This window comes from Leptosomus discolor, chromosome 12 (assembly GCF_034619465.1).
Source record: "Leptosomus discolor isolate bLepDis1 chromosome 12, bLepDis1.hap2, whole genome shotgun sequence".
Taxonomy (NCBI): domain Eukaryota; kingdom Metazoa; phylum Chordata; class Aves; order Leptosomiformes; family Leptosomidae; genus Leptosomus; species Leptosomus discolor.
The window spans coordinates 9,421,258-9,445,911 of NC_141402.1; positions in this window are offsets into that span (position 1 = coordinate 9,421,258).

Sequence of the window (24,654 nt, forward strand, 5' to 3'; positions counted from 1 at the left end):
ACACATCGCTTGGGCTTCACCTCAAGCTGTTGGGCTTTACCTCTAGATCTTGGGCTTTCCATCGCTTGGGATTTACCTCTAAATAGTGGGCTTTACCTCTAGATGTTGGGCATAGATTGCTTGGGCTTTACCACTAGGTGTTGGGATTTACATTTGCATGTTGGGTTTACCTCCAGATGTTGTGCTTTGCATTGCTTGGGCTTTACATTGCTTTGGCTTTATATCACTTGGGCTTTACCTCTCGATATTGGGCTTTACTTCTACGGAGCTTTACCTCTAGATGAAGGACTTTACATCGTTTGGGATTTAGCTCAAAATATTGGCCTTTACATATAGATGTTGGGCATACATCACTTGGGCTTTACATTGCTTTGGCTTTATATCGCTTGGACTTTACCTCTCGATATTGGGCTTTACTTCTACGGAGCTTTACCTCTAGATGAAGGACTTTACATCGTTTGGGATTTAGCTCAAAATATTGGCCTTTACATATAGATGTTGGGCATACATCACTTGGGCTTTTCCTCTAGGTGTTAGGCATTACATCGCTTGGGGTTTACCTCTAGATGCTGCGCTTTCCATTGATTTCGTTTTGCCTCTAGACGTTGGGCTTTACTTCTAGATATTGGGCTATATCTCTAGGTAAAGCCCAACTTGTAGACGTAAAGCCCAATATCAAGATCTGAAGACAAACATCTAGTGATATAACCAACATCTAGAGGTAAAGCCCAACATCCAGAGGTAAAGCCCAAGATCAAGAGGTAAAACCCAACATCCAGAGTTAAAAACCCAAGCGATGGAAAGCCCAAAATCCATAGGTAAAGTCCTAGCGATATAAAGCCCAAGTGAAGTAAAGACCAAGCGAGGTAAAGCACATTCCATAGAAATAAAGCCCAACATCTAGAGGAAAAGCCCAAGCGATGGAAACTCCAACATCTAGACGGGAAAGCCCAACATCTAGAGGAAAAGCCCAAGCGATGGAAAGACCAACATCTCGAGGTAAAGCCCAAGTGATAGAAAGCCCAAGCAAAGTAAAGCACATCACCTTGAAATAAAGACCACCATCTAGAGGGAAATCCCAACTGATGTTAAGTCCAACATCTCTAGGGAAAGCCCAAAACCTAGAGGAAAGCCCAACATCCAAATGTAAAGCCCAACAGCTAGAGCTATATCCCAACATTTAGAGGTAAAGCCCAACATCCAGAGGTAAAGCCCAAGCGATGATAAGCCCAACATCTAGAGCTAAAGCCAATGCGATGTACAAGCCAACATGTAGAGGTAAAAACCCAACTGCAGATGTTAGTCTTTGCATCGCTTATGCATTACCTCGAGATGTTGGGCTTCACATCTTTTGGACTTTACCTCTAGATGCTGGGCTTTCCATTGATTTGGTTTTACCTCGAGATGTTGGGCTTTACCCCTAGATGTTGGTCTTTCCATCGCTTGGTCTTTACCTCTAGACGTTGAGCTTTACATCGCTTGGGCTTTATCTGTAGATGTTAGCCTATATATCGCTTGGGCTTTACCTCTAGATGTTGGAATTTAGGTCTAGCTGTTGGGCTTGACATTTCGATTTTGGGCTTTACCTCTACATGTTGGTCCTTACATCCCTTGGGCATTACCTCTAGATATTGGGCTTTACATCGCGTGGGCTTTACCTCCAGATGATGTTGGGCTTTATCTCTAGATGTTGGGCTTTACCTCTGGATGTTGGCCTTTCCATCGCTTGGCCTTTACCTCTAGATCTTGGGCTATATCTCTAGGTAAAGCCCGACTTGTAGACGTAAAGCCCAAGATCTAGAGCTAAAGAAAAACATCTCGAGATAAAGCCCAAGCGATATAGAGCAACAGCTAGAGGTAAAGTCCAAGATCTAGAGATAAAGCCCAAGATCTAGAGGTAAAGCCCACATCTAGACGTAAAGCCAATGCGATGTACAGCCCAACACGTAGAGTTAAAGCCGAACATGTAGAGGTAAAACCCAACTAAATGCAGGTGTCGGTGTTTGCATCGCTTATGCATTACCTCGAGATGTTGGGCTTTCCATCTTTTGGACTTTACCGCTAGATGTTGGCCTAGATATCGTTTGGGCTTTCCTTCTAGACCTTGAGCTTTACCTCTAGCTCTTTGGCTTTACCTCTAGATGTTGGGATTTAGGTCTAGGAGTTAAGCTTTCATTGGGATGTCTGGCTTTACCTCCAGATGTTGGGCTTTATTTCTAGGTGTGGTGCTTTACATGGCTTGTTCTTAACATTGCTTTGCCTTTATATCGCTGGGCTTTACCTCTAGATGTCGGGCTTTACTGCGCTTGAGCTTTACCTCTAGATGTCGGGCTTTACATTTTTTGGTATTTACCGCTAAATATTAGGCTTTTCATATAGCTGTAGGGCACACAGCGCTTGGGCTTCACCTCAAGCTGTTGGGCTTTACCTCTAGATCTTGGGCTTTCCATCGCTTGGGATTTACCTCTAAATAGTGGGCTTTACCTCTAGATGTTGGGCATAGATTGCTTGGGCTTTACCACTAGGTGTTGGGATTTACATTTGCATGTTGGCTTTACCTCCAGATGTTGTGCTTTGCATTGCTTGGGCTTTACGTTGCTTTGGCTTTATATCACTTGGGCTTTACCTCTCGATATTGGGCTTTACTTCTACGGAGCTTTACCTCTAGATGAAGGACTTTACATCGTTTGGGATTTAGCTCAAAATATTGGCCTTTACATATAGATGTTGGGCATACATCACTTGGGCTTTACATTGCTTTGGCTTTATATCGCTTGGACTTTACCTCTCGATATTGGGCTTTACTTCTACAGAGCTTTACCTCTAGATGAAGGACTTTACATCGTTTGGGATTTAGCTCAAAATATTGGCCTTTACATATAGATGTTGGGCATACATCACTTGGGCTTTTCCTCTAGGTGTTAGGCATTACATCGCTTGGGGTTTACCTCTAGATGCTGCGCTTTCCATTGATTTCGTTTTGCCTCTAGACGTTGGGCTTTACTTCTAGATATTGGGCTATATCTCTAGGTAAAGCCCAACTTGTAGACGTAAAGCCCAATATCAAGATCTGAAGACAAACATCTAGTGATATAACCAACATCTAGAGGTAAAGCCCAACATCCAGAGGTAAAGCCCAAGATCAAGAGGTAAAACCCAACATCCAGAGTTAAAAACCCAAGCGATGGAAAGCCCAAAATCCATAGGTAAAGTCCTAGCGATATAAAGCCCAAGTGAAGTAAAGACCAAGCGAGGTAAAGCACATTCCATAGAAATAAAGCCCAACATCTAGAGGAAAAGCCCAAGCGATGGAAACTCCAACATCTAGACGGGAAAGCCCAACATCTAGAGGAAAAGCCCAAGCGATGGAAAGACCAACATCTCGAGGTAAAGCCCAAGCGATAGAAAGCCCAAGCGAAGTAAAGCACATCACCTTGAAATAAAGACCACCATCTAGAGGGAAATCCCAACTGATGTTAAGTCCAACATCTCTAGGGAAAGCCCAAAACCTAGAGGAAAGCCCAACATCCAAATGTAAAGCCCAACAGCTAGAGCTATATCCCAACATTTAGAGGTAAAGCCCAACATCCAGAGGTAAAGCCCAAGCGATGATAAGCCCAACATCTAGAGCTAAAGCCAATGCGATGTACAGCCCAACATGTAGAGGTAAAATCCCAACTGCAGATGTTAGTCTTTGCATCGCTTATGCATTACCTCGAGATGTTGGGCTTCACATCTTTTGGACTTTACCTCTAGATGCTGGGCTTTCCATTGATTTGGTTTTACCTCGAGATGTTGGGCTTTACCCCTAGATGTTGGTCTTTCCATCGCTTGGTCTTTACCTCTAGACGTTGAGCTTTACATCGCTTGGGCTTTATCTGTAGATGTTAGCCTATATATCGCTTGGGCTTTACCTCTAGATGTTGGAATTTAGGTCTAGCTGTTGGGCTTGACATTTCGATTTTGGGCTTTACCTCTACATGTTGGTCCTTACATCCCTTGGGCTTTACCTCTAGATCTTGGGCTTTACATCGCGTGGGCTTTACCTCCAGATGATGTTGGGCTTTATCTCTAGATGTTGGGCTTTACCTCTGGATGTTGGCCTTTCCATCGCTTGGCCTTTACCTCTAGATCTTGGGCTATATCTCTAGGTAAAGCCCGACTTGTAGACGTAAAGCCCAAGATCTAGAGCTAAAGAAAAACATCTCGAGATAAAGCCCAAGCGATATAGAGCAACAGCTAGAGGTAAAGTCCAAGATCTAGAGAGAAAGCCCAAGATCTAGAGGTAAAGCCCACATCTAGACGTAAAGCCAATGCGATGTACAGCCCAACACGTAGAGTTAAAGCCGAACATGTAGAGGTAAAACCCAACTAAATGCAGGTGTCGGTGTTTGCATCGCTTATGCATTACCTCGAGATGTTGGGCTTTCCATCTTTTGGACTTTACCTCTAGATGTTGACCTAGATATCGTTTGGGCTTTCCTTCTAGACCTTGAGCTTTACCTCTAGCTCTTTGGCTTTACCTCTAGATGTTGGGATTTAGGTCTAGGAGTTAAGCTTTCATTGGGATGTCTGGCTTTACCTCCAGATGTTGGGCTTTATTTCTAGGTGTGGTGCTTTACATGGCTTGTTCTTAACATTGCTTTGCCTTTATATCGCTTGGGCTTTACCTCTAGATGTCGGGCTTTACTGCGCTTGAGCTTTACCTCTAGATGTCGGGCTTTACATTTTTTGGTATTTACCGCTAAATATTAGGCTTTTCATATAGCTGTAGAGCACACAGCGCTTGGGCTTCACCTCAAGCTGCTGGGCTTTACCTCTAGATCTTGGGCTTTCCATCGCTTGGGATTTACCTCTAAATAGTGGGCTTTACCTCTAGATGTTGGGCATAGATTGCTTGGGCTTTACCACTAGGTGTTGGGATTTACATTTGCATGTTGGCTTTACCTCCAGATGTTGTGCTTTGCATTGCTTGGGCTTTACATTGCTTTGGCTTTATATCGCTTGGACTTTACCTCTCGATATTGGGCTTTACTTCTACGGAGCTTTACCTCTAGATGAAGGACTTTACATCGTTTGGGATTTAGCTCAAAATACTGGCCTTTACATATAGATGTTGGGCATACATCACTTGGGCTTTTCCTCTAGGTGTTAGGCATTACATCGCTTGGGGTTTACCTCTAGATGCTGCGCTTTCCATTGATTTCGTTTTGCCTCTAGACGTTGGGCTTTACTTCTAGATATTGGGCTATATCTCTAGGTAAAGCCCAACTTGTAGACGTAAAGCCCAATATCAAGATCTGAAGACAAACATCTAGTGATATAACCAACATCTAGTGGTAAAGCCCAACATCCAGAGGTAAAGCCCAAGATCAAGAGGTAAAACCCAACATCCAGAGTTAAAAACCCAAGCGATGGAAAGCCCAAAATCCATAGGTAAAGTTCTAGCGATATAAAGCCCAAGTGAAGTAAAGACCAAGCGAGGTAAAGCACATTCCATAGAAATAAAGCCCAACATCTAGAGGAAAAGCCCAAGCGATGGAAACTCCAACATCTAGACGGGAAAGCCCAACATCTAGAGGAAAAGCCCAAGCGATGGAAAGACCAACATCTCGAGGTAAAGCCCAAGCGATAGAAAGCCCAAGCGAAGTAAAGCACATCACCTTGAAATAAAGACCACCATCTAGAGGGAAATCCCAACTGATGTTAAGTCCAACATCTCTAGGGAAAGCCCAAAACCTAGAGGAAAGCCCAACATCCAAATGTAAAGCCCAACAGCTAGAGCTATATCCCAACATTTAGAGGTAAAGCCCAACATCCAGAGGTAAAGCCCAAGCGATGATAAGCCCAACATCTAGAGCTAAAGCCGATGCGATGTACAAGCCAACATGTAGAGGTAAAAACCCAACTGCAGATGTTAGTCTTTGCATCGCTTATGCATTACCTCGAGTTGTTGGGCTTCACATCTTTTGGACTTTACCTCTAGATGCTGGGCTTTCCATTGATTTGGTTTTACCTCGAGATGTTGGGCTTTACCCCTAGATGTTGGTCTTTCCATCGCTTGGTCTTTACCTCTAGACGTTGAGCTTTACATCGCTTGGGCTTTATCTGTAGATGTTAGCCTATATATCGCTTGGGCTTTACCTCTAGATGTTGGAATTTAGGTCTAGCTGTTGGGCTTGACATTTCGATTTTGGGCTTTACCTCTACATGTTGGTCCTTACATCCCTTGGGCTTTACCTCTAGATATTGGGCTTTACATCGCGTGGGCTTTACCTCCAGATGATGTTGGGCTTTATCTCTAGATGTTGGGCTTTACCTCTGGATGTTGGCTTTTCCATCGCTTGGCCTTTACCTCTAGATCTTGGGCTATATCTCTAGGTAAAGCCCGACTTGTAGACGTAAAGCCCAAGATCTAGAGCTAAAGAAAAACATCTCGAGATAAAGCCCAAGCGATATAGAGCAACAGCTAGAGGTAAAGTCCAAGATCTAGAGATAAAGCCCAAGATCTAGAGGTAAAGCCCACATCTAGACGTAAAGCCAATGCGATGTACAGCCCAACACGTAGAGTTAAAGCCGAACATGTAGAGGTAAAACCCAACTAAATGCAGGTGTCGGTGTTTGCATCGCTTATGCATTACCTCGAGATGTTGGGCTTTCCATCTTTTGGACTTTACCTCTCGATGTTGGCCTAGATATCGTTTGGGCTTTCCTTCTAGACCTTGAGCTTTACCTCTAGCTCTTTGGCTTTACCTCTAGATGTTGGGATTTAGGTCTAGGAGTTAAGCTTTCATTGGGATGGCTGGCTTTACCTCCAGATGTTGGGCTTTATTTCTAGGTGTGGTGCTTTACATCGCTTGTTCTTAACATTGCTTTGCCTTTATATCGCTTGGGCTTTACCTCTAGATGTCGGGCTTTACTGCGCTTGAGCTTTACCTCTAGATGTCGGGCTTTACATTTTTTGGTATTTACCGCTAAATATTAGGCTTTTCATATAGCTGTAGGGCACACAGCGCTTGGGCTTCACCTCAAGCTGTTGGGCTTTACATCTAGATCTTGGGCTTTCCATCGCTTGGGTTTTACCTCTAAATAGTGGGCTTTACCTCTAGATGTTGGGCATAGATTGCTTGGGCTTTACCACTAGGTGTTGGGATTTACATTTGCATGTTGGCTTTACCTCCAGATGTTGTGCTTTGCATTGCTTGGGCTTTACATTGCTTTGGCTTTATATCGCTTGGACTTTACCTCTCGATATTGGGCTTAACTTCTACGGAGCTTTACCTCTAGATGAAGGACTTTACATCGTTTGGGATTTAGCTCAAAATATTGGCCTTTACATATAGATGTTGGGCATACATCACTTGGGCTTTACATTGCTTTGGCTTTATATCGCTTGGACTTTACCTCTCGATATTGGGCTTTACTTCTACGGAGCTTTACCTCTAGATGAAGGACTTTACATCGTTTGGGATTTAGCTCAAAATATTGGCCTTTACATATAGATGTTGGGCATACATCACTTGGGCTTTTCCTCTAGGTGTTAGGCATTACATCGCTTGGGGTTTACCTCTAGATGCTGCGCTTTCCATTGATTTCGTTTTGCCTCTAGACGTTGGGCTTTACTTCTAGATATTGGGCTATATCTCTAGGTAAAGCCCAACTTGTAGACGTAAAGCCCAATATCAAGATCTGAAGACAAACATCTAGTGATATAACCAACATCTAGAGGTAAAGCCCAACATCCAGAGGTAAAGCCCAAGATCAAGAGGTAAAACCCAACATCCAGAGTTAAAAACCCAAGCGATGGAAAGCCCAAAATCCATAGGTAAAGTTCTAGCGATATAAAGCCCAAGTGAAGTAAAGACCAAGCGAGGTAAAGCACATTCCATAGAAATAAAGCCCAACATCTAGAGGAAAAGCCCAAGCGATGGAAACTCCAACATCTAGACGGGAAAGCCCAACATCTAGAGGAAAAGCCCAAGCGATGGAAAGACCAACATCTCGAGGTAAAGCCCAAGCGATAGAAAGCCCAAGCGAAGTAAAGCACATCACCTTGAAATAAAGACCACCATCTAGAGGGAAATCCCAACTGATGTTAAGTCCAACATCTCTAGGGAAAGCCCAAAACCTAGAGGAAAGCCCAACATCCAAATGTAAAGCCCAACAGCTGGAGCTATATCCCAACATTTAGAGGTAAAGCCCAACATCCAGAGGTAAAGCCCAAGCGATGATAAGCCCAACATCTAGAGCTAAAGCCAATGCGATGTACAAGCCAACATGTAGAGGTAAAAACCCAACTGCAGGTGTCGGTGTTTGCATCGCTTATGCATTACCTCGAGATGTTGGGCTTCACATCTTTTGGACTTTACCTCTAGATGCTGGGCTTTCCATTGATTTGGTTTTACCTCGAGATGTTGGGCTTTACCCCTAGATGTTGGTCTTTCCATCGCTTGGTCTTTACCTCTAGACGTTGAGCTTTACATCGCTTGGGCTTTATCTGTAGATGTTAGCCTATATATCGCTTGGGCTTTACCTCTAGATGTTGGAATTTAGGTCTAGCTGTTGGGCTTGACATTTCGATTTTGGGCTTTACCTCTACATGTTGGTCCTTACATCCCTTGGGCTTTACCTCTAGATATTGGGCTTTACATCGCGTGGGCTTTACCTCCAGATGATGTTGGGCTTTATCTCTAGATGTTGGGCTTTACCTCTGGATGTTGGCCTTTCCATCGCTTGGCCTTTACCTCTAGATCTTGGGCTATATCTCTAGGTAAAGCCCGACTTGTAGACGTAAAGCCCAAGATCTAGAGCTAAAGAAAAACATCTCGAGATAAAGCCCAAGCGATATAGAGCAACAGCTAGAGGTAAAGTCCAAGATCTAGAGATAAAGCCCAAGATCTAGAGGTAAAGCCCACATCTAGACGTAAAGCCAATGCGATGTACAGCCCAACACGTAGAGTTAAAGCCGAACATGTAGAGGTAAAACCCAACTAAACGCAGGTGTCGGTGTTTGCATCGCTTATGCATTACCTCGAGATGTTGGGCTTTCCATCTTTTGGACTTTACCTCTAGATGTTGGCCTAGATATCGTTTGGGCTTTCCTTCTAGACCTTGAGCTTTACCTCTAGCTCTTTGGCTTTACCTCTAGATGTTGGGATTTAGGTCTAGGAGTTAAGCTTTCATTGGGATGTCTGGCTTTACCTCCAGATGTTGGGCTTTATTTCTAGGTGTGGTGCTTTACATCGCTTGTTCTTAACATTGCTTTGCCTTTATATCGCTTGAGCTTTACCTCTAGATGTCGGGCTTTACATTTTTTGGTATTTACCGCTAAATATTAGGCTTTTCATATAGCTGTAGGGCACACAGCGCTTGGGCTTCACCTCAAGCTGTTGGGCTTTACCTCTAGATCTTGGGCTTTCCATCGCTTGGGATTTACCTCTAAATAATGGGCTTTACCTCTAGATGTTGGGCATAGATTGCTTGGGCTTTACCACTAGGTGTTGGGATTTACATTTGCATGTTGGCTTTACTTCCAGATGTTGTGCTTTGCATTGCTTGGGCTTTACATTGCTTTGGCTTTATATCGCTTGGACTTTACCTCTCGATATTGGGCTTTACTTCTACGGAGCTTTACCTCTAGATGAAGGACTTTACATCGTTTGGGATTTAGCTCAAAATATTGACCTTTACATATAGATGTTGGGCATACATCACTTGGGCTTTTCCTCTAGGTGTTAGGCATTACATCGCTTGGGGTTTACCTCTAGATGCTGCGCTTTCCATTGATTTCGTTTTGCCTCTAGACGTTGGGCTTTACTTCTAGATATTGGGCTATATCTCTAGGTAAAGCCCAACTTGTAGACGTAAAGCCCAATATCAAGATCTGAAGACAAACATCTAGTGATATAACCAACATCTAGAGGTAAAGCCCAACATCCAGAGGTAAAGCCCAAGATCAAGAGGTAAAACCCAACATCCAGAGTTAAAAACCCAAGCGATGGAAAGCCCAAAATCCATAGGTAAAGTTCTAGCGATATAAAGCCCAAGTGAAGTAAAGACCAAACGAGGTAAAGCACATTCCATAGAAATAAAGCCCAACATCTAGAGGAAAAGCCCAAGCGATGGAAACTCCAACATCTAGACGGGAAAGCCCAACATCTAGAGGAAAAGCCCAAGCGATGGAAAGACCAACATCTCGAGGTAAAGCCCAAGCGATAGAAAGCCCAAGCGAAGTAAAGCACATCACCTTGAAATAAAGACCACCATCTAGAGGGAAATCCCAACTGATGTTAAGTCCAACATCTCTAGGGAAAGCCCAAAACCTAGAGGAAAGCCCAACATCCAAATGTAAAGCCCAACAGCTAGAGCTATATCCCAACATTTAGAGGTAAAGCCCAACATCCAGAGGTAAAGCCCAAGCGATGATAAGCCCAACATCTAGAGCTAAAGCCAATGCGATGTACAAGCCAACATGTAGAGGTAAAAACCCAACTGCAGGTGTCGGTGTTTGCATCGCTTATGCATTACCTCGAGATGTTGGGCTTCACATCTTTTGGACTTTACCTCTAGATGCTGGGCTTTCCATTGATTTGGTTTTACCTCGAGATGTTGGGCTTTACCCCTAGATGTTGGTCTTTCCATCGCTTGGTCTTTACCTCTAGACGTTGAGCTTTACATCGCTTGGGCTTTATCTGTAGATGTTAGCCTATATATCGCTTGGGCTTTACCTCTAGATGTTGGAATTTAGGTCTAGCTGTTGGGCTTGACATTTCGATTTTGGGCTTTACCTCTACATGTTGGTCCTTACATCCCTTGGGCTTTACCTCTAGATCTTGGGCTTTACATCGCGTGGGCTTTACCTCCAGATGATGTTGGGCTTTATCTCTAGATGTTGGGCTTTACCTCTGGATGTTGGCCTTTCCATCGCTTGGCCTTTACCTCTAGATCTTGGGCTATATCTCTAGGTAAAGCCCGACTTGTAGACGTAAAGCCCAAGATCTAGAGCTAAAGAAAAACATCTCGAGATAAAGCCCAAGCGATATAGAGCAACAGCTAGAGGTAAAGTCCAAGATCTAGAGAGAAAGCCCAAGATCTAGAGGTAAAGCCCACATCTAGACGTAAAGCCAATGCGATGTACAGCCCAACACGTAGAGTTAAAGCCGAACATGTAGAGGTAAAACCCAACTAAACGCAGGTGTCGGTGTTTGCATCGCTTATGCATTACCTCGAGATGTTGGGCTTTCCATCTTTTGGACTTTACCTCTAGATGTTGGCCTAGATATCGTTTGGGCTTTCCTTCTAGACCTTGAGCTTTACCTCTAGCTCTTTGGCTTTACCTCTAGATGTTGGGATTTAGGTCTAGGAGTTAAGCTTTCATTGGGATGGCTGGCTTTACCTCCAGATGTTGGGCTTTATTTCTAGGTGTGGTGCTTTACATGGCTTGTTCTTAACATTGCTTTGCCTTTATATCGCTTGGGCTTTACCTCTAGATGTCGGGCTTTACTGCGCTTGAGCTTTACCTCTAGATGTCGGGCTTTACATTTTTTGGTATTTACCGCTAAATATTAGGCTTTTCATATAGCTGTAGGGCACACAGCGCTTGGGCTTCACCTCAAGCTGCTGGGCTTTACCTCTAGATCTTGGGCTTTCCATCGCTTGGGATTTACCTCTAAATAGTGGGCTTTACCTCTAGATGTTGGGCATAGATTGCTTGGGCTTTACCACTAGGTGTTGGGATTTACATTTGCATGTTGGCTTTACCTCCAGATGTTGTGCTTTGCATTGCTTGGGCTTTACATTGCTTTGGCTTTATATCGCTTGGACTTTACCTCTCGATATTGGGCTTTACTTCTACGGAGCTTTACCTCTAGATGAAGGACTTTACATCGTTTGGGATTTAGCTCAAAATACTGGCCTTTACATATAGATGTTGGGCATACATCACTTGGGCTTTTCCTCTAGGTGTTAGGCATTACATCGCTTGGGGTTTACCTCTAGATGCTGCGCTTTCCATTGATTTCGTTTTGCCTCTAGACGTTGGGCTTTACTTCTAGATATTGGGCTATATCTCTAGGTAAAGCCCAACTTGTAGACGTAAAGCCCAATATCAAGATCTGAAGACAAACATCTAGTGATATAACCAACATCTAGAGGTAAAGCCCAACATCCAGAGGTAAAGCCCAAGATCAAGAGGTAAAACCCAACATCCAGAGTTAAAAACCCAAGCGATGGAAAGCCCAAAATCCATAGGTAAAGTCCTAGCGATATAAAGCCCAAGTGAAGTAAAGACCAAGCGAGGTAAAGCACATTCCATAGAAATAAAGCCCAACATCTAGAGGAAAAGCCCAAGCGATGGAAACTCCAACATCTAGACGGGAAAGCCCAACATCTAGAGGAAAAGCCCAAGCGATGGAAAGACCAACATCTCGAGGTAAAGCCCAAGCGATAGAAAGCCCAAGCGAAGTAAAGCACATCACCTTGAAATAAAGACCACCATCTAGAGGGAAATCCCAACTGATGTTAAGTCCAACATCTCTAGGGAAAGCCCAAAACCTAGAGGAAAGCCCAACATCCAAATGTAAAGCCCAACAGCTAGAGCTATATCCCAACATTTAGAGGTAAAGCCCAAGCGATGATAAGCCCAACATCTAGAGCTAAAGCCAATGCGATGTACAAGCCAACATGTAGAGGTAAAAACCCAACTGCAGATGTTAGTCTTTGCATCGCTTATGCATTACCTCGAGATGTTGGGCTTCACATCTTTTGGACTTTACCTCTAGATGCTGGGCTTTCCATTGATTTGGTTTTACCTCGAGATGTTGGGCTTTACCCCTAGATGTTGGTCTTTCCGTCGCTTGGTCTTTACCTCTAGACGTTGAGCTTTACATCGCTTGGGCTTTATCTGTAGATGTTAGCCTATATATCGCTTGGGCTTTACCTCTAGATGTTGGAATTTAGGTCTAGCTGTTGGGCTTGACATTTCGATTTTGGGCTTTACCTCTACATGTTGGTCCTTACATCCCTTGGGCTTTACCTCTAGATATTGGGCTTTACATCGCGTGGGCTTTACCTCCAGATGATGTTGGGCTTTATCTCTAGATGTTGGGCTTTACCTCTGGATGTTGGCCTTTCCATCGCTTGGCCTTTACCTCTAGATCTTGGGCTATATCTCTAGGTAAAGCCCGACTTGTAGACGTAAAGCCCAAGATCTAGAGCTAAAGAAAAACATCTCAAGATAAAGCCCAAGCGATATAGAGCAACAGCTAGAGGTAAAGTCCAAGATCTAGAGATAAAGCCCAAGATCTAGAGGTAAAGCCCACATCTAGACGTAAAGCCAATGCGATGTACAGCCCAACACGTAGAGTTAAAGCCGAACATGTAGAGGTAAAACCCAACTAAATGCAGGTGTCGGTGTTTGCATCGCTTATGCATTACCTCGAGATGTTGGGCTTTCCATCTTTTGGACTTTACCTCTAGATGTTGGCCTAGATATCGTTTGGGCTTTCCTTCTAGACCTTGAGCTTTACCTCTAGCTCTTTGGCTTTACCTCTAGATGTTGGGATTTAGGTCTAGGAGTTAAGCTTTCATTGGGATGTCTGGCTTTACCTCCAGATGTTGGGCTTTATTTCTAGGTGTGGTGCTTTACATGGCTTGTTCTTAACATTGCTTTGCCTTTATATCGCTTGGGCTTTACCTCTAGATGTCGGGCTTTACTGCGCTTGAGCTTTACCTCTAGATGTCGGGCTTTACATTTTTTGGTATTTACCGCTAAATATTAGGCTTTTCATATAGCTGTAGAGCACACAGCGCTTGGGCTTCACCTCAAGCTGCTGGGCTTTACCTCTAGATCTTGGGCTTTCCATCGCTTGGGATTTACCTCTAAATAGTGGGCTTTACCTCTAGATGTTGGGCATAGATTGCTTGGGCTTTACCACTAGGTGTTGGGATTTACATTTGCATGTTGGCTTTACCTCCAGATGTTGTGCTTTGCATTGCTTGGGCTTTACATTGCTTTGGCTTTATATCGCTTGGACTTTACCTCTCGATATTGGGCTTTACTTCTACGGAGCTTTACCTCTAGATGAAGGACTTTACATCGTTTGGGATTTAGCTCAAAATACTGGCCTTTACATATAGATGTTGGGCATACATCACTTGGGCTTTTCCTCTAGGTGTTAGGCATTACATCGCTTGGGGTTTACCTCTAGATGCTGCGCTTTCCATTGATTTCGTTTTGCCTCTAGACGTTGGGCTTTACTTCTAGATATTGGGCTATATCTCTAGGTAAAGCCCAACTTGTAGACGTAAAGCCCAATATCAAGATCTGAAGACAAACATCTAGTGATATAACCAACATCTAGTGGTAAAGCCCAACATCCAGAGGTAAAGCCCAAGATCAAGAGGTAAAACCCAACATCCAGAGTTAAAAACCCAAGCGATGGAAAGCCCAAAATCCATAGGTAAAGTTCTAGCGATATAAAGCCCAAGTGAAGTAAAGACCAAGCGAGGTAAAGCACATTCCATAGAAATAAAGCCCAACATCTAGAGGAAAAGCCCAAGCGATGGAAACTCCAACATCTAGACGGGAAAGCCCAACATCTAGAGGAAAAGCCCAAGCGATGGAAAGACCAACATCTCGAGGTAAAGCCCAAGCGATAGAAAGCCCAAGCGAAGTAAAGCACATCACCTTGAAATAAAGACCACCATCTAGAGGGAAATCCCAACTGATGTTAAGTCCAACATCTCTAGGGAAAGCCCAAAACCTAGAGGAAAGCCCAACATCCAAATGTAAAGCCCAACAGCTAGAGCTATATCCCAACATTTAGAGGTAAAGCCCAACATCCAGAGGTAAAGCCCAAGCGATGATAAGCCCAACATCTAGAGCTAAAGCCGATGCGATGTACAAGCCAACATGTAGAGGTAAAAACCCAACTGCAGATGTTAGTCTTTGCATCGCTTATGCATTACCTCGAGTTGTTGGGCTTCACATCTTTTGGACTTTACCTCTAGATGCTGGGCTTTCCATTGATTTGGTTTTACCTCGAGATGTTGGGCTTTACCCCTAGATGTTGGTCTTTCCATCGCTTGGTCTTTACCTCTAGACGTTGAGCTTTACATCGCTTGGGCTTTATCTGTAGATGTTAGCCTATATATCGCTTGGGCTTTACCTCTAGATGTTGGAATTTAGGTCTAGCTGTTGGGCTTGACATTTCGATTTTGGGCTTTACCTCTACATGTTGGTCCTTACATCCCTTGGGCTTTACCTCTAGATATTGGGCTTTACATCGCGTGGGCTTTACCTCCAGATGATGTTGGGCTTTATCTCTAGATGTTGGGCTTTACCTCTGGATGTTGGCTTTTCCATCGCTTGGCCTTTACCTCTAGATCTTGGGCTATATCTCTAGGTAAAGCCCGACTTGTAGACGTAAAGCCCAAGATCTAGAGCTAAAGAAAAACATCTCGAGATAAAGCCCAAGCGATATAGAGCAACAGCTAGAGGTAAAGTCCAAGATCTAGAGATAAAGCCCAAGATCTAGAGGTAAAGCCCACATCTAGACGTAAAGCCAATGCGATGTACAGCCCAACACGTAGAGTTAAAGCCGAACATGTAGAGGTAAAACCCAACTAAATGCAGGTGTCGGTGTTTGCATCGCTTATGCATTACCTCGAGATGTTGGGCTTTCCATCTTTTGGACTTTACCTCTCGATGTTGGCCTAGATATCGTTTGGGCTTTCCTTCTAGACCTTGAGCTTTACCTCTAGCTCTTTGGCTTTACCTCTAGATGTTGGGATTTAGGTCTAGGAGTTAAGCTTTCATTGGGATGGCTGGCTTTACCTCCAGATGTTGGGCTTTATTTCTAGGTGTGGTGCTTTACATCGCTTGTTCTTAACATTGCTTTGCCTTTATATCGCTTGGGCTTTACCTCTAGATGTCGGGCTTTACTGCGCTTGAGCTTTACCTCTAGATGTCGGGCTTTACATTTTTTGGTATTTACCGCTAAATATTAGGCTTTTCATATAGCTGTAGGGCACACAGCGCTTGGGCTTCACCTCAAGCTGTTGGGCTTTACATCTAGATCTTGGGCTTTCCATCGCTTGGGTTTTACCTCTAAATAGTGGGCTTTACCTCTAGATGTTGGGCATAGATTGCTTGGGCTTTACCACTAGGTGTTGGGATTTACATTTGCATGTTGGCTTTACCTCCAGATGTTGTGCTTTGCATTGCTTGGGCTTTACATTGCTTTGGCTTTATATCGCTTGGACTTTACCTCTCGATATTGGGCTTAACTTCTACGGAGCTTTACCTCTAGATGAAGGACTTTACATCGTTTGGGATTTAGCTCAAAATATTGGCCTTTACATATAGATGTTGGGCATACATCACTTGGGCTTTACATTGCTTTGGCTTTATATCGCTTGGACTTTACCTCTCGATATTGGGCTTTACTTCTACGGAGCTTTACCTCTAGATGAAGGACTTTACATCGTTTGGGATTTAGCTCAAAATATTGGCCTTTACATATAGATGTTGGGCATACATCACTTGGGCTTTTCCTCTAGGTGTTAGGCATTACATCGCTTGGGGTTTACCTCTAGATGCTGCGCTTTCCATTGATTTCGTTTTGCCTCTAGACGTTGGGCTTTACTTCTAGATATTGGGCTATATCTCTAGGTAAAGCCCAACTTGTAGACGTAAAGCCCAATATCAAGATCTGAAGACAAACATCTAGTGATATAACCAACATCTAGAGGTAAAGCCCAACATCCAGAGGTAAAGCCCAAGATCAAGAGGTAAAACCCAACATCCAGAGTTAAAAACCCAAGCGATGGAAAGCCCAAAATCCATAGGTAAAGTTCTAGCGATATAAAGCCCAAGTGAAGTAAAGACCAAGCGAGGTAAAGCACATTCCATAGAAATAAAGCCCAACATCTAGAGGAAAAGCCCAAGCGATGGAAACTCCAACATCTAGACGGGAAAGCCCAACATCTAGAGGAAAAGCCCAAGCGATGGAAAGACCAACATCTCGAGGTAAAGCCCAAGCGATAGAAAGCCCAAGCGAAGTAAAGCACATCACCTTGAAATAAAGACCACCATCTAGAGGGAAATCCCAACTGATGTTAAGTCCAACATCTCTAGGGAAAGCCCAAAACCTAGAGGAAAGCCCAACATCCAAATGTAAAGCCCAACAGCTGGAGCTATATCCCAACATTTAGAGGTAAAGCCCAACATCCAGAGGTAAAGCCCAAGCGATGATAAGCCCAACATCTAGAGCTAAAGCCAATGCGATGTACAAGCCAACATGTAGAGGTAAAAACCCAACTGCAGGTGTCGGTGTTTGCATCGCTTATGCATTACCTCGAGATGTTGGGCTTCACATCTTTTGGACTTTACCTCTAGATGCTGGGCTTTCCATTGATTTGGTTTTACCTCGAGATGTTGGGCTTTACCCCTAGATGTTGGTCTTTCCATCGCTTGGTCTTTACCTCTAGACGTTGAGCTTTACATCGCTTGGGCTTTATCTGTAGATGTTAGCCTATATATCGCTTGGGCTTTACCTCTAGATGTTGGAATTTAGGTCTAGCTGTTGGGCTTGACATTTCGATTTTGGGCTTTACCTCTACATGTTGGTCCTTACATCCCTTGGGCTTTACCTCTAGATATTGGGCTTTACATCGCGTGGGCTTTACCTCCAGATGATGTTGGGCTTTATCTCTAGATGTTGGGCTTTACCTCTGGATGTTGGCCTTTCCATCGCTTGGCCTTTACCTCTAGATCTTGGGCTATATCTCTAGGTAAAGCCCGACTTGTAGACGTAAAGCCCAAGATCTAGAGCTAAAGAAAAACATCTCGAGATAAAGCCCAAGCGATATAGAGCAACAGCTAGAGGTAAAGTCCAAGATCTAGAGAGAAAGCCCAAGATCTAGAGGTAAAGCCCACATCTAGACGTAAAGCCAATGCGATGTACAGCCCAACACGTAGAGTTAAAGCCGAACATGTAGAGGTAAAACCCAACTAAACGCAGGTGTCGGTGTTTGCATCGCTTATGCATTACCTCGAGATGTTGGGCTTTCCATCTTTTGGACTTTACCTCTAGATGTTGGCCTAGATATCGTTTGGGCTTTCCTTCTAGACCTTGAGCTTTACCTCTAGCTCTTTGGCTTTACCTCTAGATGTTGGGATTTAGGTCTAGGAGTTAAGCTTTCATTGGGATGTCTGGCTTTACCTCCAGATGTTGGGCTTTATTTCTAGGTGTGGTGCTTTACATCGCTTGTTCTTAACATTGCTTTGCCTTTATATCGCTTGAGCTTTACCTCTAGATGTCGGGCTTTACATTTTTTGGTATTTACCGCTAAATATTAGGCTTTTCATATAGCTGTAGGGCACACAGCGCTTGGGCTTCACCTCAAGCTGTTGGGCTTTACCTCTAGATCTTGGGCTTTCCATCGCTTGGGATTTACCTCTAAATAGTGGGCTTTACCTCTAGATGTTGGGCATAGATTGCTTGGGCTTTACCACTAGGTGTTGGGATTTACATTTGCATGTTGGCTTTACTTCCAGATGTTGTGCTTTGCATTGCTTGGGCTTTACATTGCTTTGGCTTTATATCGCTTGGACTTTACCTCTCGATATTGGGCTTTACTTCTACGGAGCTTTACCTCTAGATGAAGGACTTTACATCGTTTGGGATTTAGCTCAAAATATTGACCTTTACATATAGATGTTGGGCATACATCACTTGGGCTTTTCCTCTAGGTGTTAGGCATTACATCGCTTGGGGTTTACCTCTAGATGCTGCGCTTTCCATTGATTTCGTTTTGCCTCTAGACGTTGGGCTTTACTTCTAGATATTGGGCTATATCTCTAGGTAAAGCCCAACTTGTAGACGTAAAGCCCAATATCAAGATCTGAAGACAAACATCTAGTGATATAACCAACATCTAGAGGTAAAGCCCAACATCCAGAGGTAAAGCCCAAGATCAAGAGGTAAAACCCAACATCCAGAGTTAAAAACCCAAGCGATGGAAAGCCCAAAATCCATAGGTAAAGTTCTAGCGATATAAAGCCCAAGTGAAGTAAAGACCAAACGAGGTAAAGCACATTCCATAGAAATAAAGCCCAACATCTAGAGGAAAAGCCCAAGCGATGGAAACTCCAACATCTAGACGGGAAAGCCCAACATCTAGAGGAAAAGCCCAAGCGATGGAAAGACAAACATCTCGAGGTAAAGCCCAAGCGATAGAAAGCCCAAGCGAAGTAAAGCACATCACCTTGAAATAAAGACCACCATCTAGAGGGAAATCCCAACTGATGTTAAGTCCAACATCTCTAGGGAAAGCCCAAAACCTAGAGGAAAGCCCAACATCCAAATGTAAAGCCCAACAGCTAGAGCTATATCCCAACATTTAGAGGTAAAGCCCAACATCCAGAGGTAAAGCCCAAGCGATGATAAGCCCAACATCTAGAGCTAAAGCCAATGCGATGTACAAGCCAACATGTAGAGGTAAAAACCCAACTGCAGGTGTCGGTGTTTGCATCGCTTATGCATTACCTCGAGATGTTGGGCTTCACATCTTTTGGACTTTACCTCTAGATGCTGGGCTTTCCATTGATTTGGTTTTACCTCGAGATGTTGGGCTTTACCCCTAGATGTTGGTCTTTCCATCGCTTGGTCTTTACCTCTAGACGTTGAGCTTTACATCGCTTGGGCTTTATCTGTAGATGTTAGCCTATATATCGCTTGGGCTTTACCTCTAGATGTTGGAATTTAGGTCTAGCTGTTGGGCTTGACATTTCGATTTTGGGCTTTACCTCTACATGTTGGTCCTTACATCCCTTGGGCTTTACCTCTAGATATTGGGCTTTACATCGCGTGGGCTTTACCTCCAGATGATGTTGGGCTTTATCTCTAGATGTTGGGCTTTACCTCTGGATGTTGGCCTTTCCATCGCTTGGCCTTTACCTCTAGATCTTGGGCTATATCTCTAGGTAAAGCCCGACTTGTAGACGTAAAGCCCAAGATCTAGAGCTAAAGAAAAACATCTCGAGATAAAGCCCAAGCGATATAGAGCAACAGCTAGAGGTAAAGTCCAAGATCTAGAGAGAAAGCCCAAGATCTAGAGGTAAAGCCCACATCTAGACGTAAAGCCAATGCGATGTACAGCCCAACACGTAGAGTTAAAGCCGAACATGTAGAGGTAAAACCCAACTAAACGCAGGTGTCGGTGTTTGCATCGCTTATGCATTACCTCGAGATGTTGGGCTTTCCATCTTTTGGACTTTACCTCTAGATGTTGGCCTAGATATCGTTTGGGCTTTCCTTCTAGACCTTGAGCTTTACCTCTAGCTCTTTGGCTTTACCTCTAGATGTTGGGATTTAGGTCTAGGAGTTAAGCTTTCATTGGGATGTCTGGCTTTACCTCCAGATGTTGGGCTTTATTTCTAGGTGTGGTGCTTTACATCGCTTGTTCTTAACATTGCTTTGCCTTTATATCGCTTGAGCTTTACCTCTAGATGTCGGGCTTTACATTTTTTGGTATTTACCGCTAAATATTAGGCTTTTCATATAGCTGTAGGGCACACAGCGCTTGGGCTTCACCTCAAGCTGTTGGGCTTTACCTCTAGATCTTGGGCTTTCCATCGCTTGGGATTTACCTCTAAATAGTGGGCTTTACCTCTAGATGTTGGGCATAGATTGCTTGGGCTTTACCACTAGGTGTTGGGATTTACATTTGCATGTTGGCTTTACCTCCAGATGTTGTGCTTTGCATTGCTTGGGCTTTACATTGCTTTGGCTTTATATCGCTTGGACTTTACCTCTCGATATTGGGCTTTACTTCTACGGAGCTTTACCTCTAGATGAAGGACTTTACATCGTTTGGGATTTAGCTCAAAATATTGCCCTTTACATATAGATGTTGGGCATACATCACTTGGGCTTTTCCTCTAGGTGTTAGGCATTACATCGCTTGGGGTTTACCTCTAGATGCTGCGCTTTCCATTGATTTCGTTTTGCCTCTAGACGTTGGGCTTTACTTCTAGATATTGGGCTATATCTCTAGGTAAAGCCCAACTTGTAGACGTAAAGCCCAATATCAAGATCTGAAGACAAACATCTAGTGATATAACCAACATCTAGAGGTAAAGCCCAACATCCAGAGGTAAAGCCCAAGATCAAGAGGTAAAACCCAACATCCAGAGTTAAAAACCCAAGCGATGGAAAGCCCAAAATCCATAGGTAAAGTTCTAGCGATATAAAGCCCAAGTGAAGTAAAGACCAAGCGAGGTAAAGCACATTCCATAGAAATAAAGCCCAACATCTAGAGGAAAAGCCCAAGCGATGGAAACTCCAACATCTAGACGGGAAAGCCCAACATCTAGAGGAAAAGCCCAAGCGATGGAAAGACCAACATCTCGAGGTAAAGCCCAAGCGATAGAAAGCCCAAGCGAAGTAAAGCACATCACCTTGAAATAAAGACCACCATCTAGAGGGAAATCCCAACTGATGTTAAGTCCAACATCTCTAGGGAAAGCCCAAAACCTAGAGGAAAGCCCAACATCCAAATGTAAAGCCCAACAGCTAGAGCTATATCCCAGCATTTAGAGGTAGAGCCCAACATCCAGAGGTAAAGCCCAAGCGATGATAAGCCCAACATCTAGAGCTAAAGCCAATGCGATGTACAAGCCAACATGTAGAGGTAAAAACCCAACTGCAGATGTTAGTCTTTGCATCGCTTATGCATTACCTCGAGATGTTGGGCTTCACATCTTTTGGACTTTACCTCTAGATGCTGGGCTTTCCATTGATTTGGTTTTACCTCGAGATGTTGGGCTTTACCCCTAGATGTTGGTCTTTCCATCGCTTGGTCTTTACCTCTAGACGTTGAGCTTTACATCGCTTGGGCTTTATCTGTAGATGTTAGCCTATATATCGCTTGGGCTTTACCTCTAGATGTTGGAATTTAGGTCTAGCTGTTGGGCTTGACATTTCGATTTTGGGCTTTACCTCTACATGTTGGTCCTTACATCCCTTGGGCTTTACCTCTAGATATTGGGCTTTACATCGCGTGGGCTTTACCTCCAGATGATGTTGGGCTTTATCTCTAGATGTTGGGCTTTACCTCTGGATGTTGGCCTTTCCATCGCTTGGCCTTTACCTCTAGATCTTGGGCTATATCTCTAGGTAAAGCCCGACTTGTAGACGTAAAGCCCAAGATCTAGAGCTAAAGAAAAACATCTCGAGATAAAGCCCAAGCGATATAGAGCAACAGCTAGAGGTAAAGCCCAAGATCTAGAGGTAAAGCCCACATCTAGACGTAAAGCCAATGCGATGTACAGCCCAACACGTAGAGTTAAAGCCGAACATGTAGAGGTAAAACCCAACTAAATGCAGGTCTCGGTGTTTGCATCGCTTATGCATTACCTCGAGATGTTGGGCTTTCCATCTTTTGGACTTTACCTCTAGATGTTGGCCTAGATATCGTTTGGGCTTTCCTTCTAGACCTTGAGCTTTACCTCTAGCTCTTTGGCTTCACCTCTAGATGTTGGGATTTAGGTCTAGGAGTTAAGCTTTCATTGGGATGGCTGGCTTTACCTCCAGATGTTGGGCTTTATTTCTAGGTGTGGTGCTTTACATCGCTTGTTCTTAACATTGCTTTGCCTTTATATCGCTTGGGCTTTACCTCTAGATGTCGGGCTTTACTGCGCTTGAGCTTTACCTCTAGATGTCGGGCTTTACATTTTTTGGTATTTACCGCTAAATATTAGGCTTTTCATATAGCTGTAGGGCACACAGCGCTTGGGCTTCACCTCAAGCTGTTGGGCTTTACATCTAGATCTTGGGCTTTCCATCGCTTGGGTTTTACCTCTAAATAGTGGGCTTTACCTCTAGATGTTGGGCATAGATTGCTTGGGCTTTACCACTAGGTGTTGGGATTTACATTTGCATGTTGGCTTTACCTCCAGATGTTGTGCTTTGCATTGCTTGGGCTTTACATTGCTTTGGCTTTATATCGCTTGGACTTTACCTCTCGATATTGGGCTTAACTTCTACGGAGCTTTACCTCTAGATGAAGGACTTTACATCGTTTGGGATTTAGCTCAAAATATTGGCCTTTACATATAGATGTTGGGCATACATCACTTGGGCTTTACATTGCTTTGGCTTTATATCGCTTGGACTTTACCTCTCGATATTGGGCTTTACTTCTACGGAGCTTTACCTCTAGATGAAGGACTTTACATCGTTTGGGATTTAGCTCAAAATATTGGCCTTTACATATAGATGTTGGGCATACATCACTTGGGCTTTTCCTCTAGGTGTTAGGCATTACATCGCTTGGGGTTTACCTCTAGATGCTGCGCTTTCCATTGATTTCGTTTTGCCTCTAGACGTTGGGCTTTACTTCTAGATATTGGGCTATATCTCTAGGTAAAGCCCAACTTGTAGACGTAAAGCCCAATATCAAGATCTGAAGACAAACATCTAGTGATATAACCAACATCTAGAGGTAAAGCCCAACATCCAGAGGTAAAGCCCAAGATCAAGAGGTAAAACCCAACATCCAGAGTTAAAAACCCAAGCGATGGAAAGCCCAAAATCCATAGGTAAAGTTCTAGCGATATAAAGCCCAAGTGAAGTAAAGACCAAGCGAGGTAAAGCACATTCCATAGAAATAAAGCCCAACATCTAGAGGAAAAGCCCAAGCGATGGAAACTCCAACATCTAGACGGGAAAGCCCAACATCTAGAGGAAAAGCCCAAGCGATGGAAAGACAAACATCTCGAGGTAAAGCCCAAGCGATAGAAAGCCCAAGCGAAGTAAAGCACATCACCTTGAAATAAAGACCACCATCTAGAGGGAAATCCCAACTGATGTTAAGTCCAACATCTCTAGGGAAAGCCCAAAACCTAGAGGAAAGCCCAACATCCAAATGTAAAGCCCAACAGCTAGAGCTATATCCCAACATTTAGAGGTAAAGCCCAACATCCAGAGGTAAAGCCCAAGCGATGATAAGCCCAACATCTAGAGCTAAAGCCAATGCGATGTACAAGCCAACATGTAGAGGTAAAAACCCAACTGCAGATGTTAGTCTTTGCATCGCTTATGCATTACCTCGAGATGTTGGGCTTCACATCTTTTGGACTTTACCTCTAGATGCTGGGCTTTCCATTGATTTGGTTTTACCTCGAGATGTTGGGCTTTACCCCTAGATGTTGGTCTTTCCATCGCTTGGTCTTTACCTCTAGACGTTGAGCTTTACATCGCTTGGGCTTTATCTGTAGATGTTAGCCTATATATCGCTTGGGCTTTACCTCTAGATGTTGGAATTTAGGTCTAGCTGTTGGGCTTGACATTTCGATTTTGGGCTTTACCTCTACATGTTGGTCCTTACATCCCTTGGGCTTTACCTCTAGATATTGGGCTTTACATCGCGTGGGCTTTACCTCCAGATGATGTTGGGCTTTATCTCTAGATGTTGGGCTTTACCTCTGGATGTTGGCCTTTCCATCGCTTGGCCTTTACCTCTAGATCTTGGGCTATATCTCTAGGTAAAGCCCGACTTGTAGACGTAAAGCCCAAGATCTAGAGCTAAAGAAAAACATCTCGAGATAAAGCCCAAGCGATATAGAGCAACAGCTAGAGGTAAAGTCCA